We start from the raw sequence: 19,973 nt of genomic DNA, 5'->3' as shown, positions 1-19,973 counted from the left end.
CCATTGCTCCCTTCAGAGACGAATACAAACATAGACCAGAGATGAGCAAGGTGGGATGCAGACGGGGAGCATGTTGGGAAGCTCAGCGTCAGGGCACAAGGGTTTTCATTCTTTTGCCTAAAGCACATTCATTTACTGAAGAGTGGGGATCTCATGCTGGATTTAAGGAAAAATAGCCAAATTCTTAATCTGGCAGTTCCAGTACAGACAGAGGAAGAGTTCTCACTTGATAGGAATATGGAATTAAACGCTGGTATTTCTAAAACTAGCTTTTAAACCACTGTTTGTTTTGTGAGCTATGTAGCTCCAAAACTTTGATGGAGGGGTGCCCGGCTGGCTCCGTCAGAAGAGCGGGTCACTTGGGCACCTGGGTCGCTCAGTCAGTTAAGCGTCCGACTTCGGCTCAGGTTATGATTCTCACAGTTTGTGAGTTGGAGCCCCGCATCAGGCTCTGCACTGACAGCTCAGAGCCTGGAGCCTGCTTCGGATTCTGTGTCTCCCTCTCTCTCTGTCCCTCCCCTGCTCACACTCTCTCTCTCTCTCTCTGTCTCTCAAAAATAAATTAACATTAAACAAAAATTTAAACAAAAAAAAGAAGAACAGGTGACTCCTGACCTCAGAGTTATGAGTTCAAGCCCTACATTGGGTGTAGAGATTACTTAAAAATAAATAAATAAACTTTAAAAAAACGAACAACTCCTAATCCAAGACAAAGGAAATGGAAAAAAAACTGCAATGGAATATTTTTTGGGGATCTATTCTCTATCATGCATGGCGATAGACACTGTAAATTCCCAGATGAGTAGAAAAGATGTGGTCCCTGCCCTCCAGAATCTCACCATCCAGTCATCAACCCCCTGGACTGTATTACAGTAAAGAAGGCTGAGGGCTGATGCAAGCTGAGGAACAAAGCCAGGGGACCCCAGTGTTCTATCAGGGATATGATAAGGTAAATGAAGCCCTCAGCAGAGTGCGTGAGAATAGCATTCAATAAATCAAAGTCATTAATAACAACAGTGATAATCCCATCATCCAGATAGACATTGGCCCCAGGAGTAGCTCTAATTGGGAATACAGGGCATACACATAATAAAACAAACAATGCTTCAAAGCAGTATATAATAAGCACCAAAAATTTAGTTCATAAATTTGGGGTGGGAAATGGTTAAAGCAGTTGGGGAAAGATCTTGAAAGAACATGACTTATAAACAAAGGGGGACAAGAAAAACCTGGTCTCAAAAAGGAGATGATGGCCATGTGTATAATGGTCTAGGAACATTAATTTACCCAATACCGACACATGCTGCACACCATGGGCATCAGACAATCCGTGCTCCCGAAACACTATTAGTCTAGGCGGGGAGATTTCTGTTTTAATGGCACCAATAGCTGTATTCAAGGTAAAATGTGATAAAGGCAATAGTTGATGATTAAATTTTGTATTTTTGAACATTCAGAGGAGAGAGAAATTGCTTTTGGTTAAGGATCAGAGAAGTTTCATTGTGAAATAAACATACTTCTGGTCCTGGGAGGTTGGCTAGAATTCCTTAGAAGAGAGATTGGAGTTGAGGAAGGAATCTCACCCCAACCCAGAGAGGGGGTGGGGTGGGGGGGTTGGTAGGTAAATAAAATTCCAGAGAGGGAAACCAAAGCATGCTTGCAAAAATGGTAATTACTGGATTCATTAAAGGTAGTTAGCAAAACTCTCCCTTATAGCTGAGTTAATAAGGAGGGAATCAGGCAAAGTTAAGTGACCTTCACTTGGGAAAAGGCATCATTTTTAAAGGAAAAGAAAGTAACTTTCCATTTACCAAGAGGAAAAAAAGATCGTTCTAGAGAGAAATGGCCCTTTGTTTATCCTCCATTAGACTCATAAGGCAAATGTTTATCCTCCATTAGACTCATAAGGTTTTTTTCTAAGTAGTTTTCTTTTTCTTGGTGCTCTGAATGCGAATAAAAACTTTGCCTGTAGAGAATGGATATGTTCACTTTCCTTCACCCCCTAGGAGAAAACAAAACCTGTCCTATTATTAAAGCAGTTTAACCTGCAGTGTTATCTTGGTCATCCAGGATGGTTATAAGGACAAGGCATGGGCTTTAGAGTCAGATTCTTCATTCTGTCCCCGAGATGCTGTTGCACTTTGGCAAGTTACTTAAAATCTGAGCTTCATTTCTAGTCTTTAAAATGGGACTGGTTGGGGCGCCTGGGTGGCGCAGTCGGTTTAGCGTCCGACTTCAGCCAGGTCACGATCTCGCGGTCCCTGAGTTCGAGCCCCGCGTCAGGCTCTGGGCTGATGGCTCAGAGCCTGGAGCCTGTTTCCGATTCTGTGTCTCCCTCTCTCTCTGCCCCTCCCCCGTTCATGCTCTGTCTCTCTCTGTCCCAAAAATAAATAAACGTTGAAAAAAAATTTTTAAAAAATAAAATAAAATGGGACTGGTGATAACCTCGAGGTATTATTGTAAAAGTTAGAACTAAGGTATATAAAGCCTGAGGCATGGTGCGGGACTAGTACTAGGCACAAAATGAAGGGTGCTCTTACTATAACTGATAGGCTGTGGCTCAGCTCTTTCTGGTTTACCAGCAAAAAATGGCAGCCAACAGTCTACTGAGATCTGCCCAGGACGCTGTTATCTTCTCGCCTTTGGTCAGTATAAGCACACTCCAGACACCTCCCAAAGGTGCTGATTACAAGAACTTTAAACGTAAGTTTTCTCTCCCATCTTATTTTCTGGTTCCTAGGCAAGAGCACTAAAGTATGTGAAATAACACTGACATCCGGCTTGGAGTAGAACAGTTTCCTGAACACCTACTGGGAGAAAGTTGGGCTTAAAAACAAATCAGCTGGAGAGTAAAGAAAAATTTTTTTCATCGCCTGAATCTACATGTGAAAGTACAACATAAAACTGTGGGACTTGAGGGGAATGAAAGAGATCTTAGAAAATGAACTATTAGCGTGATGCTCAGTGGCTAGAATCCTTTTTAAAAGCACATTGCTTGTGGGTTTTTAAAGAATAAGGGGAGATGAATTGGCTTCTTTAAGTCAATAAAGTGAGACTGCCAAAAAAGTAAACAGGAGCTACATTTAATTTCTCTGTTTTTCTTTTGGGAGCCAGAGAAGTTAATACTTCAAGACCAGTGAAGCTGCCAACTAGCTAGTGGAAAATTTTATTTTCAAAAATAAGCTTACAAATGAAGATAAGGTGACTTTTTTTTAAACCTAAAGCACCAAAGAGGATTTAAGCCCTTTTGAAAAACATGTAGACATCAAATACCATATTGTCTAAACCTTAGTAGCAGTAAATCATCAAAGTGAGTCATCTACATTTCAAAAATTCCAATTGGTTTTCCCTAGCAACTTACCCCAGCAACTTGTTTTTGTCTCTTGAAGTTACACTTCTATAGCACCTTGGGTTGTTCTTAAAGCAGTATATGGCAATGTTGATGAAATTAAGTGTTTAAAATATTTATACGTGGTCAAGATTTCATATAACACAGTCTTAGGAAGAAAGACTGGCCAGTGGAACAGGTGTCTTGATGCTTTGAATAAAATTAAGACATCCTTTTTGAAAGGCTAAGATTCTGATACAAGGCAAAGACAAAAAGTGCCAAATCATTGAATAATTCTTTTAAAAAGTGATTTGTGGTGAGGGTGGGGGTGGGTAATGACTCGGTTAAGTGTCCGACTCTTCAGCTCAGGTCATGATCTCATGGTTCACGGGTTCAAGACCCACATCGGGCTCTGCACTGGCAGTGTGGAGCCTGCTTGGGATCCTCTGTCTCTCCCCCCCTCTCTCTCAAAAAATGAATAAATAAGCTTTAAAAAAAAGTTTGTAGATGATTTGCATTGTTATAAAGAAACCATTGCTGGTGACGCTGATGATGCTGTTTTAAAAAAAAATTTTTTTTTTAATGTTTATTCATTTTTCAAGAGAGAGAGGCTGTGAGCAGGGAAGGGGCAGAGAGAGGGAGACACAGAATCTGAAGCGGGCTCCAGGCTCTGAGCTGTCAGCACAGAGCCCAATGCAGGGCTTGAACTCATGGACCATGAGATCGTGACCTGAGCCGAAGTCGCACCCTCGACCGACTGAGCCACCCAGGCGCCCATGGAAAGAGAAAATGTTTAAAGCTTCCATCGGAACATTTCGGATCATGTCTCAGAAAAGATTTTAATCCTCAGTTCTGACGCTTCTTGGACATCAACTGAAATACTTGCTTTCCTTGACAGAAGATCATGTTGGTGCTTCTGCTCAGGCACTGGTTAGGTTGAGAATGCTGACTGGCTCAGCCTTGTCTGCCCTTGCCCGCACTGCCTCCCCCCTTCCCCCGTGTACATTCTCCCCAGTGACAAGGGCACGCCAGTGTTTGCACTCCCGATGAACCCGGGCTGTTAACGACCTGTCACTTGTGGAGTTTTACCTTTCAGGATTCTGGGCCGTCAGTACTCAGTGTCACCTCTACCACATGCCTTTTCCTAAGAGTCAAATGCCCTTCACATACTGAGCGCACTTCACCTTGCTCTAGGAGGTTGCTTCCGCTAACAGGAGGTAGCAGCTGTTAGCAGTTCACATCAACCCTGTTAGAGCTTCAGAGCTGAAAAGGATAAACACCTACGCCAGCACAAACAACTGTAATCACTAGTGCGGGCTAGTCTGAATTGCAGCCTGACCTGTGCCTTTTATAAGTAAATTTACAAGGAAGATGTTCTTCCTGAAGTTTTGCTTGGTGACCAACATTTAAATGAATACCAGGAGTTGAAGATTTTACCATAATTATCCACCATAATCATCATTTGCCCATATAAAGCTAATCATGATTTTATGTGCAGCTTAATTAATAAGAGCTAAAATGCAATAAGCATTTACTTTATGTCAGGCTCCATTCTACGTGCTTCATGGGGAGTTATTACCACGAAACCTCCAGCAATCCTGTGAATCAGGTTCAGTTTTTAAGCTCTCATTTTATAGATGAGGAATTTGCCTCATGGGGCAGGTAATGACCAGCCCAAGGTCACATAGTAGAGCCTGAGGCCAGAATTCCAGTTCAAGTATTCTGCTTCCAGAGACTGTACTCTGAACCATGATGCAATGCTGGCCTCACAGGACTGGGATTCTCCCTTAGGCCTTATGGTCAAAATCTGTGAGGCCTGCACCTCCCATTCAGCCTTCCTCCATCACTGTGACTCCATTCACCATCAGTGTGACTTCTTAAAGGTGCCGATCTGGTCATGACACTGGTGTAAAACTTTTAGTGACTTCTCATGGCCTACGAGATAAAGTGTAAGTCCTGAAGATAGCCCAGAAGGCTTCACTCCCATCATCCACCTCTCCATCTACACTGTTTATCACCTGCCCCCTGCCTAGCCGTGTTACTTACTGACCCCCAGTTGGCTTCAGGACCTTAAAACTTTCTGAGCTGACCTTTTTCTCCCCTCCTGTTATGTCAGTCAGCCCATGCACATGCTTCAGGACCTCTCTCAAACATCTCTGTACCCTTCCCTGCTGTACATAGCCTCTCCTCTGCTGCCAGTACATAGATTAATCAAAATAAAAAATAGCTATCTTTTTTTTTTTTTTAGCTCTCACATATAAGCCACACAGTGCTGCTTATTTTATATGTTTGGTGGGTAGAAATTTTTTTTTTTGAAAAATTTTTAATGTTTATTTATTTTTGAGACAGAGAGAGAAAGAGTCAGCAAGCAGGGAAGGGGCAGAGACAGAGGGAGACAGAGAATCTAAAGCAGACTCCAGGCTCTGAGCTGTCAGCACAGAGCCTGATGTGGGGCTCGAACTCACAAGCTGTGAGATCATAACCTGAGCCTAAATTGGACACTTAACTGACCGAGCCACCCAGGCAAATGTTTTTGTTTTTGTTTTTTACATTTTTTTTTAGTGTTTATTTATTTTTGAGAGAAGGAGTGAGAGAACAAGTGGGGGGGGGGGGAACAGAGAGAGAGGGAGAGAGAGAATCCCAAGCAGGCTCTGTGCAGTCAGCACGGAGCCCAGCATGGGGCTTGATCCTACGAACCATGAGATCACGACCTGAGCCGCAATCAAGAGTCAGACGCCTAACTGAGCCCTCAGGCACCCCTGGTGGGTACAAATCCTGAGCCACAAACACAGTTATGGAAGAAGGTAACCGTTTCTTTTTTAGAAACTGACTGTAATTTCTCTTTTGGGACCTCATTCGTCAGAGAGAAACTTAGTATCAGCTAATTCCGAGTCTCCTGTTTCTGGGGCTGCTGGAGAGTTGTCAGGGCCTTAGGCAGGTACGTGTGTGTGTCATAGGGAGGCTAAGTGAAATTGCACCTTTGGCCTCCATGTCACCATCTCCCTATGCTGCTGTCTGATGTGTCTGCTGACCATCCAAGCTGGGACAGTGGTATCTACAGTTTCCTCAGATCCATCCAGCATCTATGCTGTCTTGGTCTTACCAGAAACATTCTGCCTCTCTTGGACCACTCTTGATTGGGAGGATTGGTGGGAAGCACAAAGCTCTCTCCTGCCTAAGCACACCACACAGACATTTCTTTGTGACTCCTACTCCTGGCCGAGTTTCCAACGACTCTGGGACTAAGCCAGATCTCCAGACTCTTGCTTGGGGTCAGGGCCCACATACTTTCTGCTCTCAAATCTCTAAGCCTTTCTGGAGCTACTGTCTTGCCCCACATAGGACCCAGAGTTGCTCTAGCTTCTAATTCCCCTTCACTTCTCTCCGACTCGCCTTGCCCTTCTTTGTTAGTCCTAGAAAGCTGTAATGTCTGTGGTGGAGGGAAAACTGGCTCTAATTGAGTGTTCTCAAAAATCTTAAGACTTGTGCCTGGTTGCCTTTGTTCTATGAGTTCTGCTCAGTCACCCTTTCTTTGGTCAATGGATGGCACTGGCTGGGAGGAAAGACAGGACTATAACGAACAGTTATTCCCACCCCCCAGACACACACTCAATAACTATCTCATGTTATCTTCACAAAAACCTATGGGAGGTATAATTATTCTTACTTAGAGGAAAAAACTAAGGCTTAGTAAGATCAATTAACCTTCTACACAGCTAGCAAGCTCTTTAATCCAGCCCATACTTTTGATAACCACACTCTCTTCTTATCTGGTACTGAAATAATTTCTTTAGATGTCTGAGTTTCTGATGAGCACCTTGAAGTCAAGGCTAGGACCTCATCCAACTTGATATCCTCAAAGTCTGGCACTCTGCAGGCACTCAGCCGGTGGTATCGCAAATGAAATGGGTCAAAGAGAGAGAAAGAAAGAGAAGGAGAAGGGGGGGGGGGAGTCAATGGGAAAATCTTATCTTAGGCTGTCCCGAAACTTCCCAAATGATATTCTGTCAATCAAAATATAAGTGGAATTTGCTGGTATCATCTAAATCATGTCCAGAAGACGACTCTCTGTACATTGTACTCTCAGATTATTCAAGGCATAGAAATTATTTCCTTATGTCCAGAAAAGGGTGTAATGTCACTGGTGACACAGTGATAACAAATGATGATCATATGCATATGTGAGCAGTACGACCAGAACTAGTGTAAGTTGTTATCAGTCAATGCAGTCCTAGTTGACATTTATTGACTTTCTAGACATTGTCATCCAAGACGCTGGTGGTGTATAAATCTGATAACTTCTTGAATTTCACAACTTTCTATTAAATTTTTGTCTGAAAACTCGTTACCCCGCATTACATAAATCCCTCTGATAACAAATATCCTATTTATTAGACTATGCATCTAGGTGAAGGGTTAAAGCTTCAGGCTGTGACATGCCCAAGTTATAATCAAAGGCAGGTTTGCTGGATGATTTTCCTCCTTCTTCATAATTGCTTATTTACGATGTGCCTTATTTTTAAATGTTTTCTTATTTGATGTTATTGGGGCATCTGGCTGGTTCAGTCAGTGGAACACATGACTCTTGATCTTGGGGTCGTGAGTTTGAGACCCATGCTGGGGGTAGAGTTTACTTTTAAAAAATGTTATTATTTGATGTTATGGCAAATACTATGACACAATAAAAGTAAAACAATAAAGTTAACATTCTTCCATGCTACCTCTTTCTGGTAACTTCCATCAAAGGCTGGTGTATGTTCTTCCCTGTGTGTTTAACATATGTGTTCCAGCACATCTTCATGTTTCTAGGAGCTAGATGCTCCTTTTTCTATCCTCCCTCCTGTGCTCCCCCCTTGTCTTTTATCCTCCAGCTACCATCTCTCATTCCTTCCCTCTTCCTTTCTCCATCCCTTCTCTTCCTCTATCTTCCCTCCTCTCTATTTTTCATCATCCACGTTTTCCTCTCTTATTCCCTCTTAGCCTTGCAGTACCCAGGCTCTAGGAAATTGAGTTTTCACCCTCAAGATGTGGCAGCTCCGTCTGAGCTTGGGGGATGGACTTTATTCCTTGGGTTGCCTGCTGTCTTGCAAAGCGTCAGCCTGAGAAAGTGGGGAGCACGTGTGGGAAGAAATAAAATATTCAGTTTATCAAAATTAGCTTATTTGGCTGAAATATTTCAGAACACATAATTATTACAATATTGTAAACATTCAATTCAAAGAGTAAATTATACTTACTGTTTTAAAATTATACTTATTGTTTTAAAAATGCCCCAATTCTCTAGAAATGTTAAAAGCAAAAGGTAAATTTAGGGGTGTCTGGCTGGCTCAGTCAGAAGAGCATGTGATTCTTGGTCTCAGGGTCATGAGTTCAAGTCCCATAATGGGTGTAGAGATTACTTAAAAATAAACAAATAAGGAGTGCCTCAGTCAGTTAAGCATCAAACTCTTGATCTCACAGTCAGTGGGAATGAGCCCTGTGTGGGGCTGTGTGGTGACAGGGGAAACCTGCTCAGGATTCTTTCTCTCTCCCTCTCTCTCTGCCCCTCCCCCACTCCTCCCCAACACCCCCCTCTCTCTCACACAATAAATAAGTAAGCTTTAGGGGCAACTGGGTGGCTTGTCGGTTAAGCATCTGACTTCAGCTCAGGTCATGACTTGCAGTTTGTGAGTTCGAGCCCCACATTGGGCTATGTGCTGACAGCTCAGAGCCTAGAGCCTGCTTCTCTCTCTTCCCCTCCCCCGCTCATGCTCTGCCTCTCTTTCTCTCTCTCTCAAAAATAAAATTAAAAAAAAACCTTTACATAAATAAATAAAAATTTTTAAAGGTACATTTATATTTACCCCCCTGCCCCCACTCTAGAAATAATTTAGTATTCGCTTTCAGATGTTTAGACTTTTGTAAAGCATGATAAACGTTGTATATACTGTGTATATAGCTTTGTCATTTAACTACATGGAAATCTCTGGATACTACATATAGGTCTACCTCTTGTAAATGCTGCATTATATGCTTCAGAATTAACCATTTCGGTATGAACACTTATGTTGCTTCCAGTTTCCAGGAGGCAATTCTAATCTTTCAATCAAGACTTTCCCAGGAGAATGCTGTCCATCCTTGTCTCCTTAGTGACCTGAGGCTGCTGACATGAGTGACTGTTACTTAACCAGTGACCCCCCCATAACATTGAAAATGTCCTTTGTCTCTTACATGTCCATGAAGCAATCCCTTCCAGTCTCATCTGCTAATTTTGTTCTGTTCTTCCTTTTGGCTTCCATTTAGACCTATGCAGGTTTGATGCAGGATCCCAGATCTGACCCCCTAAGCTATGCACATGGCAGTTGGGTGCTATACTAACAAAAATTGTAGTGGCACACATAATGAGTGAACTTTTACCTACCTAGGCCTAGCCTATCTTTTCCTTGGGTTCTGACCTCTGTAAGATTCTAAGTAGCTTTGCAGGTGACAGCCAGGTTTCATAAAGGCCTTTGCTTGAGACCCTAATCCTAGGGTTACAAAAAATGCTTTGGATTCTAGTGTGAAAGTATGATTCCTGATTACAGTCTTAATAGGAATGAAAAGACAGCATGACTTTACAGAGGCCATCTTTAATAGTTGTCTTAGAGTTAACCCATACATATACTTGACATGTGTAACTGTTTCATGGTCATTTACAAGTTATGCTTTGTGAAGGAAGGGATGGATCATTCTGCAGGAGCACTGAGAGGGAACTCCAGGTGAGGCGCCAGGTGAGGGAACTTACCTCTAGCTTGTGCAGAGAGACGTTAGCATAATTTTGTATTGCTGCAGAGATTTCTTCATTTCCAGTCTCAGCTTTGATCCCATGAGATAGGTTGTTTTCCTTTCATCTACAAATATCTGACAATGCCTCTGAGTTACAGATACAACTGTACAATGGAAGCCCAGGGTCTCTCACCATAGTGATGGATTTCACTGGTATAATACAGGCTGCATGGGAGGTAAGATTTGGACCCAAAGTATTGCTTTAATCACCAATTTAAAGTGATATTTCATATAAGAATAGAGGGATCTGTTCCACCCTCATGAGATTTCACCTGACCCTGAGCACTGAGAAAACAAGATAAAGAAGCCACAGGTCTTATCTGTTCTTCCCTCAGAGCTCCTGGCTGAGTCTTCTAGCTAATACTTGCTATTTCCTCAACATGGTGGCAGACGCAATGTGCTGTCTATACTGAAGGGCTGGTCACTTATTTAAAGCTTAAGCTGTGAACATCACCTTCACCCAAAACTAGATTTCCACAGGACATTACACACAGGGCAGGCACACATTAGCCTTCCTGCTTCCAACACTTAGCAACAGTGTATATGCGTACCCTGTTGACTGCATGATAGGTGTGGATGTGTTTGTGCATGTTTGTAATATCATTTTGAAGACAAAATCCAGTTTTAAGGGGGATAATACCTTTTTGGAAGTGGGAAGGAAGCCTGTCCATAAAGATTTCAGTAAAGAGGTTTATTCAGTGGTTGCTGTGGTAGCTAATGCTTCTAATAACAAAGAATACAGCCAAGTAAAGACAAATGGTATCAACCCTCCTGGAACCGAGGCTTCTAGTTCCTACTTAATTAGGCATTCTCTTCTCTGTGTCTGTATCTATATATTTACTGCTTTAAATATAGAACCTGAAATGTTAACAACAGGGATTGTTTGAGTGAGAAGAAATAAAACCAATTTCAGACCTGTTTTCTTAATCTCTGACGATAACATGTGAAAGCAATTAAGAAAGGTGCTCTAAGAAAAAACTCTTACCTCCATTGAAAGAGGCTGGAAGAGCCTTTGAAGAAAGATGAAACTAAACACCCCACCTTCCTTAAGACTATCAACTGGGCACTTGTATCATAAAAGCAAAACAAATGCAAATGTGTATATTGTCTAAAACCGAAAAGTTCGCAAAGCTGAATCCAAGCTCCCGATAGATAACAGCCATAACTACTGGAATAATCACCTGTCTCTCATGTAGAGATGATGCTCATGGAAACAAAAAGGGACTGGGAAGGGAGGTTTCAACAGCATTAGCCGGTCGGCAACAACCTGGATCTCTCCGGTTGACTTCTACTGAAGAGGACATACGAAGAAAAAGGATGGTTATTTTCCTTGTAATGTGAGCTTTTTTTTTTTTTCCTTCCAAGCTGTGAACTTTTTACCTTGCTTCATTCATGCTTCATTTGATCAATTACTAACTGTATGGCCCCTGAAAAGCGAGCGCGGGCTTCTTAAAGTTGGTATTTTGCTCTCAGATTCCTTTTCATTTCAAAATGGGGCGGGGTGGGGGGAGGTAACCCACCTTTCTGAGGGTGAGCTGAGAAAGGAGAGACAGGGAGCATGTGTGTCGGTCCCCTTAATACCACGAGGACCAGAGGACGTAGCCCGCGGAGGGGCGAGGGCAGCCGGACTCTTCCATCCCGGAATCCGTTTTCAAACCTTGGGGAGCCTTTTCTGCCATTGAAATGCAAATCCTGTCTTGAGCGCCCGGGCCAATCCGGGAGGCTTCCTGTGGGATTACCTGGTGGCGAGCGCGGAGCGAGCGCGGCCCCTCCGGCGCGGCCCCAGAGGCCCGGAGGCGTGGTCGTCGGGCGCCCCCGCACCCCCCTCCCCCGGGTCCCCCGCGCCGAGATTCGGCCCCTGGAGCCGCGCGCCCCGGGCTCGCCGCGCCGCAGCTGCAGTAGCCGGGGCGCGGCGGCGCAGGGCGCGGCCGAGCCGCCCATTGTTGAGCGCGGCCGAAACCCCCGGCGATGCCCTGCGCCGCCTCCTTGAAGCGGCGGCGAGGTTTGAACTTGGCGTCGGCCTGGAGTCCTGCACCGCCCGGGAGGCGGCGGCGGCCCCGCGAGCGGCGATGGTGAGTGCCGGGCTCGGGTCCGCTCCCCCTGGCCGGCGGTGGGTGCGGCCGGGGCGCACTGCTGTCTTTGAAGGAGGGGGGCGGGCGTGCCCCGCCGTCTGCTTTCTAAAGGGTGTCTATTTCAGCCCCTTCGGCGACTGTGGAAAAACCCTTTCTGTGGGGATGGGTTCCGGGGCTGGCCAGGTGGGGGGAGGGGGGCGGCGCTCTCCAAAGGTCTCCTGACACTCCTGGGCCTTGGCTTTTTTTTTTTAAATGGAGGCAGGAACTGCCACTCCAAGAGGAAAATAATTGCAGATTATTGACAGCGTGAAAACTTTTCAGAAGAAATGATCTGTGAAATATTTTAATTTTGATAAATCGCTCCGCACAAGGGCCCCTACTGGGTTTAGAAAGACTTCTCTTTCGTAATTTTACTGGATTGGTTTCTGTAGGAAAGGTCTCAAATGTGCTTTGAGGCGCACCCCCCGCCCCCGACTTGTTCCAGATCTTAAGGCAGTTTTTAAAAAGGTGTGTTCTCCGGTCTGTAGCAGAAATTAAATCAAGGAATTAAATTATACCTGACACACGCTCTACTCTGAATTGCCAGAGGGATAAAAGTGCTTTGCCGAAGGGAAAGCTTAAAAAATTTCAATACTGGGAGCATGGGGGTGGGGGGGGGAGTATGTTTGTCTCTTTCTCTGCGATGTATTACTTTTTATTTTTTTTTTAATCATAGTGGTGTAGTGAACTTCTGTGCAGGGAGGCTTTTGGGCTAGGAGTGAACGAGCACCCACATGCGTATAATCTCCATGGAGAGATTAGCACAGAGGCTTCTAAAGATTGTTCTGTGCGTTTTCTGTTTCTAGTTATTTAATATTTAAGGACTAGTTATCAAAGGCGTGTTAGACGTATAGCTAAATCCCACCCCCAAATGATTTCACCAGAAGTTGGTTTCCATTTTAATTAATTTTGATGGTTATTTTTGTCTTTTAAAATCTTTTTTTTTTTTCCTGATTGTGAAAGTATTACATGGTCATTGCAGAAAAGGTGGATCATACAGAACTGAAAAAGAAGTAAACGGTTATTCACAACAATGTTTATATTGTAGGTTAAGGCTTGTGTTTCATAAAAGCTTAGTCATTTGAAAACTTTGCAGACATTTTTTTAATTGCTCACAAATCTGGTTTAGGAACTAAAACTAGGAAATGACCAGGGAATAACCTTGTACTTTAAAAAAGGTTGTAACCAACAATAACTTCTTTACAGAGTTCATGGAGCAGAATTTATTGTGGCAATTTCTCTTGAGTCAGCTTCCCACATCTGCTCCTGACAAATGGTTTCTGTTTGTATAGCCTGTTTTGTAAATACATCTCTACCATTAAGGCAAAGTGCCCAAACACATATCCCTTACCAGTGCTTGTAGCTAGGCTGGTAGAGTTAATATTTTTATTGGTTTCTACGTCAGAACTTCTTCACTGTATGCTTGATAAAACCCTGGAGAAGGTTACCAAGGGATGTTGTAGAGAATTTAATTCCCTGGCGGTTTTAAGAATAGGATAAACATCCATCTGCCTTCAGTGCGGTACTGTCTGGATAAAGGAAGACTGGGTCACATCTCCAAACCCCAAATCGAGGAATTCTAATTCTATTTCAGCCTTCAATAACCTGGGACCAAAGAGTATAAAGATCCCCCACCCCCAAAGCACCTGAGTCCAGTAAGAGGTGAAGCCCTGTTTGGATTTACATAAAATGAAAATCCTCCTTTGATAAGGAAGATTTATAATTACTCCTAGGACTTGCCAATTCTTTTCTGTTTATGGATAGAAAAATCAGCAATGATTTAATTGCTGTCTAGGAAGTTACAGAAGTTGAATACAGCATAAGTTGTGTGGTTTGAAGTAAATGAATGGGTTGATTCACAGGAATTAAAAGTTCTTCCTGAAAGGTGGGGGAGGGGTACATGTGTCCTAAAACTCTCAACTAAAGATGGTGTCCTTGGGAGCTCTCTTCACTCTGGATCCAACTTTCTCTTCAGGATTCCTATTTTGTATGTTAAATCTGATGACATCTTTACGTCAACATTACGTTTTACTTTATTCCTCAAAATGTGTTCTTGTGTAGCGCTTTTGTCCAGACCACGTATTCCTGTAACTTCTGTTGGAGGCTGTTCCCCTGGGCCAGCAGTGCTGCTGGTTTGTGGTTTCTTTCAGAAGGTCGGGATTTCATGGGTTGCTGCTTCCTCTCCTCTCCCGTTTGACAGAAGTATCCTGTAATTCTAACCACTGTGTGACCTCAATTGCAGTGACACCTTCCTCCCTTTCTGTCACGTCACTGGATCAGGAGCAGCCACCACGCTTTCTCCCCCCAGGATCACTGGGAGGGGTTCACTTTCTAGGAAAGGTCACCTCAAGAGGAAAATGGGGAAGTCAAGAGTCTCCTGGCTGGGCGGTTTTTCACTTTGCTTGAATGAGCAGTGCCTCCCCTCCACACCCGCCAGCTTGTCATATTTCTCCATGCATGCCAAGCATGTTTTCTTATGCTATAGTAACGCCCAAAGAAGGAACAGGAGTGTAACAATGGTCTTTCATTTGTTCAGCAAACATTTACTATGTGGGAGGCAGCCCTGGAAATGGAGATGGGTTCTTTGCCCTCTGGGTTCTTGTCCTGTAAGAGGAGAAATCAGATGTTAATAAGCTAATGCCATTGTGAGGGAGGATAGGGGTTAAGAACTTAGGTTTATTGTAAGTTAAACATATCCCAACCCTATGACCCAACATTCCATGCCTAGCTATTTACCCAAGATAGATGAAAACAAATGTCCACAAAAAGTCTTGTACAGAATGTTCATAGCAACTTTATTAATAATTGCCAACAGCTGGAGACAACCCTGTGTTCACTAAGAGAATGGATACACTGTGGTACATCCATACAATGACCTACTTCTCAGCAATCAAAAAGAATGAACTCCTGATATATACAACCAGCTGGATGAATCTCAGAACCATTATGTTAAAGAAGCCAGTCACAGGTGGGGCATCTGGGTGGCTCAGTCGATTGAGCATCTGACCTTGGCTCAGGTCATGATTTCACGGTTCGTGGGTTTGAGCCCTGCGTAGGGCTCACTGCTGTCAGTGCAGAGCCTGCTTCAGAGCCTCTGCCCTCCTTTCTCTGTGCCCCTTCTTCCTCGTACTCTCAAAAATGAATAAACCTAAAAAAAAAAAACAGACAAGAGAATACAAAAGCAATTCTATTTATGAAGAACGAGAACAGGCAAAACTAATCTATGGTGGCAGGTGTTAGTGGCTGCCTCTTGAGGGGTGGAGAGAGTGACTGGAAAGAGGTAAGAAGAAGCTCTCTGGAGCAATGGAAAGGTTCTAGGTCTTGTTTCGAGAGATGGTTGCATAGATATACACAATTTTCAAGCTCCATCAAATTGAACACTTAAGGACTTACGCATTTTACTGTATGCAAAACATTAGTTCAATCAGGAGAAGAAAAACCTAGATTCTGGAGATAGACCAGACAGAGTACACATCCCATCTCTGCCTCTAGGTATATATTGCCTTGAGCAAATTATTAAATGCCTCTGAATCTGAAAGCTTTGGACAATAATGAAGCTTCTTCATAGAGTTGTTGTGTGGATTGAGTTAATGAAAGTATTTAGCTTAGCGAGGGCTCAGTAAATGTCAGCTAATAATCCCATGCGCTGTGATAAATATAAATGTGGTATTGGTGTATATAAAATTATTTGTACTTTTTGTAAAAGCCATCTCATTTAAGATTATCAAGGATCCTGTAACCTATTAACTGATATCCTTAGCATTCTATATATCTTTTTTTTTTTTTAATGAGTTCTGTTTTTGAGGTTATGGGGAATTTAAAGTTCTTGCCTACAACCTTACTTGTTCAGAGTACCAGTGTGGCTTTTCTTTGCCACCAGAGGTGAACCCTGGAGAGGAAATACCCACTAGGCAAACCCCTCTGTGTTAGAGGACTGATTTTATGAAATTTGTTGAAGCTGAACTCCCAGACTAGGTTCATAGCTTCCTCTGGGAACCCAGAGGTGGGTGAAAAGGTTACATTTTACATCCTTTTTCTAAAGATGTGGGGGGAGGTGGCAACGAAACGCTTGAACTCTATATCAAACTGATACTGTGCTGCTTTTTATTTTATTTTAAAATGTTATTCTAATGTTTATTTTTGAGAGAGACAGAGTGTGAGCAGGGAAGGGGCAGAGAGAGAAGGAGACAGAATCTGAAGCAGGCTCCAGGCTCTGAGCTGTCAGCACAGAGCCCAACGTGAGGCTCAAACTCACGAACTGTGAGATCATGACCTGAGCCCAAGTTGGACGCTTAACCAGCTGAGCCACCCAGGCATCCCTGTGCTTCTTTTTAAAGAGACAGACTATATAACTTCAATTTTCAGTAAAATACCTTGGACAGAGTGGTCAATATGATAATAGTTTATTTAATCTATTAAGCTTTAATTATTTCAGTTCAACAAAGTGTTTGGGAAAGGTGTTCTGTGCTTTGCCAACTCCAGCAGAGGCATTTTGTTGTTGGGTTGGTATTCATTCAGTAAACATTTATCACACATTTACTGAGAACATATTAGCCCTGGGAATTCAATCATGACTGATAAGACATTTCACACTCAAGGGTTCATAGATGCCCCGACTCTTAAGTGTGAATGTGTATCCATTTTTCTGGGAATTTTTTTCAGGGCAAAGGGCTCCGTCTTAGGCTAGTCTTGTTTTTTGTTTGTTTGTTTTATAAAGCCTCTTGCTTGAGGAAGTTTAAATCCTGTCCTCTCCCCATTCCCACCCCCATTAAACACCAGAGTTTCTTCCTAAGGTTTTCTCTTTTTATCTTCCTAAAAATAAGAATAACAAGATATTCTTGTGTAAAAAGGCAGTGTAGTGAAAAGGTCCTAAGACTGTGGAGACAGAGCACCCTACGTCTGAATCTGAGCTCTGCTATCTGCTAGTGGTTTAGGGCAAGTTCCTAATTGTTTAAGCCTTAGTTTCCTCATCTGCAGAACTGTGATGATAATACCTTGAAAGAGGTGTCAATAGTGTCAGATTCAGGCAATTCTCACAATTCAATGACAAAGTACATGTAAAAGTAAGTAGCCTGGCACCTTGGTGGGTGTTAATTTCTGAAATTGATTGAGTACTTGCTAAGAGTGGAGCACTACCTGAAAGTCTTCTATCTTCTTCACACTACCTGTGATTGTTCTCCCCCTTTAGAGGTGAGGAAACCCAAACACAAAGAGATTAAATAGCTTGCTGAGGGCATGATGGTGCCAGGGTTGAAGCTCCACAGGATCCTGCTCCTCAACTGAGGAGTCTCGGAATGGAGGTCAGTCGCTTTTCCCTTTTAGGTAAAATTATTTTTAAGATTTAATTACTACAGGGAGAAAGTAACACCAATAAGTGGCACTGGTGCCACCATTATGGATGGCACACAAGTGAACACGGGTGATGAGGAATTAGTTGACCAAGGGATGGGGGGCAGGGGGGTGCTAATGAACACTTCAGATTCTTTCCCCAGACTCTCAAAACTCTGCCTGTCAGTGACGCTCTCTGACCCTGTCCTTCACCCTCCTAGCACCCCAATGGCTCCGACTAAGAAGTCAGTTTGGGAGAGGCACCAGGGTCTCTCAGTTAAGAGTCTGACTCTTGATTTTGGCTCAGGTCATGATCTCACTGTTCTTGAGTTTGGGCCCCGCATAAGGCTCTGCACTGACAGTGTGGAGCCTGCTTGGAATTCTTTCTCCCTCTCTCTGCCCCTCCCCTGCTTGTGCTCACGCATGCTCTCTCTCTCAAAATAAATAAGCTTTAAAAAAAATCAATTTGGGAATAAAGACATATGGAGAACTAGGCCACCTGTTAGGATTTGGTCTAGGCTGTGTGAAGCCCTTGCAAGGATTGACATAGATTACCTTGGTCCAAGAGGGAAGGCCAGGTGAAAGATGGTCTCCAGAGCCCTGTCATAGTAAGAGGAAAAGTAAACTGACCTGGGATGTTGCTATTCCCTATTTCCATTGGCATTTCCTCAATAGATGCAGAAGAACCTGAGCTAGAACTTTAAAAAAATGAAAGCCAAGGGGCGCCTGGGTGGCTCAGTTGGTTAAGCGGCCGACTTCGGCTCAGGTCATGATCTCACACTCCGTGAGTTCGAGCCCCGCGTCGGGCTCTGTGCTGACCACTCAGAGCCTGGAGCCTGTTTCAGGTTCTGTGTCTCCCTCTCTCTCTGACCCTCCCCCGTTCATGCTCTGTCTCTCTCTGTCTCAAAAATAAATAAACGTTAAAAAAAAAATTAAAAAAAATGAAAGCCAAGTGCAGGTTGAGAACCCTACTGATTTAATGAAGACTTAAGAGTTACATTGGCCAATTAAAATAATGTGTGGTGGAGCGCCTGGGTGGCTCAGTCGGTGAAGCTTCCAACTTTGGCTCAGGTCATGATCTCACAGTTTGTGAGTTTGAGCCTCACGTCGGGCTCTGTGCTGACAGCTCGGAGCCTGGAGCCTGCTTCAGATTCTGTGTCTCCTTCTCTCTCTGCCCCTTCCCTGCTCACACTCTGTCTCTCTCAAAAATAAACATTATTTTATTATTTTTTAATTTTTTTAATGTGTGGAGGTCTAGGGGAGAAATGTAGTTACAGAAATTATAGATCTGATTTACTGTGTAGATAAGAGCCTTTGCACTGGAGCAGCCTCTTGCTTCTGCAAGTTCCCGTTGTTGTACAAGGTGCTCTGTGTTAGTGTTCTCAACATCCAAGCCTCTCCTTTGCAGTGCAGCTAAACAGCCAGAATCTCAGGACTTTTTCCTCAGTACCCAAATGGTGCCAGGTCTACTTACGGACCCTCCAGAGAGGTTCCCCGGCACGTGCTGGAAGTCCCCCTGGAAGCAGTGGGCTGAAGCTGGGGGTGTGAGGAGGACTCCCATTAGGAAGTGTTGCTTGCAGCCTTGTATTTAAAGGCTATTGTGTACCAGTTGTGTCCACCCACCCATCTGCAACATTCCTGGCAGATGAAACCCTGAGGTTTCTTCTCTCTGGAGGGGGGGAGAAGCAATCTGGAGGAAGAACCTGCAAGGATCTTTGCTCTCTGGCTGTCCCTGACCCTTCAAGCCTGCTGTGCCGTGTGCAAGTTCCACTTATCTTTGAGTGTGACTCACAATAGATGTGCATGACTAACGTGAGGAGAGTTGCAGGGCTGTCTCTTGAAGTCCCTCTTTGCTTCTTCACCATTGCTTCCAGCCTCTGCCCCTCAACTTTAAGCCCTTTGTGTCGGTTCCCATGGTTACCTCTTCACCGCTAGCAGCTGGAATGCTAGTGAGAAAAGGCCGCCTCCCCTACTGAGCCAGGTCTGGCTGGGCGGAGGCCACCCTTCTATCCGTGGGTTCGTGACGTGGGGTCACAGTCCAGTACCTTCTCTTTGTCATGGGTGCTGTACCTTTTCCAGGCTTGGCAAGTTGGGTTGCAGTGGGAGGGGAGATGAGGGGTGATATACAGGGTGTTTCTTGCCCTGGGCTGGCCTGGCTGCCCCATCCACGACCTGCCAAACTCCAGCCTGATGCCATCTCCTTCTGTGTGTTAGTGCCAGGTGGAGAGGGGAAGGACCTGCTCTGCCCAGTCAGATAAAAACGACCCCTCACTTCCCTGTCTCCCTTTGGCTTTTGTTCCCAATACCATCTGTTTATGGCTTAGTCAACAATAGTGAGTCCAGACTGTGTTCTTGAAGGAATTGGTGTCAAAAGCAAATTTCTAGGGCACCTGGGTGGCTCA

At 43.9% G+C, this 19,973-nt stretch overlaps 1 protein-coding gene across 7 annotated transcripts in view; it reads left to right on the top strand.

Moving 5' to 3' along the window:
• SHROOM3 (shroom family member 3) overlaps positions 1–19,973 on the top strand; it is a 321,642-nt gene that overhangs the window by 222,539 nt on the left and 79,130 nt on the right. The window contains exon 1 of one of the 7 annotated variants that reach the window (XM_027058740.2): positions 11,663–12,204. The exons of the other annotated variants lie outside the window; for them this stretch is intronic. The gene's annotated coding sequence lies outside the window, so the exon portion shown is untranslated. Of the gene's footprint in view, positions 1–11,662; positions 12,205–19,973 lie in introns of those variants that run through there. 7 annotated transcript variants of the gene reach the window in all.

Source organism: Acinonyx jubatus, chromosome B1 (genome assembly GCF_027475565.1).
Source record: "Acinonyx jubatus isolate Ajub_Pintada_27869175 chromosome B1, VMU_Ajub_asm_v1.0, whole genome shotgun sequence".
NCBI lineage: Eukaryota > Metazoa > Chordata > Mammalia > Carnivora > Felidae > Acinonyx > Acinonyx jubatus.
Note: the sequence above shows the minus strand (reverse complement) of the source record. Positions and strands in the feature narration are given on the sequence as shown.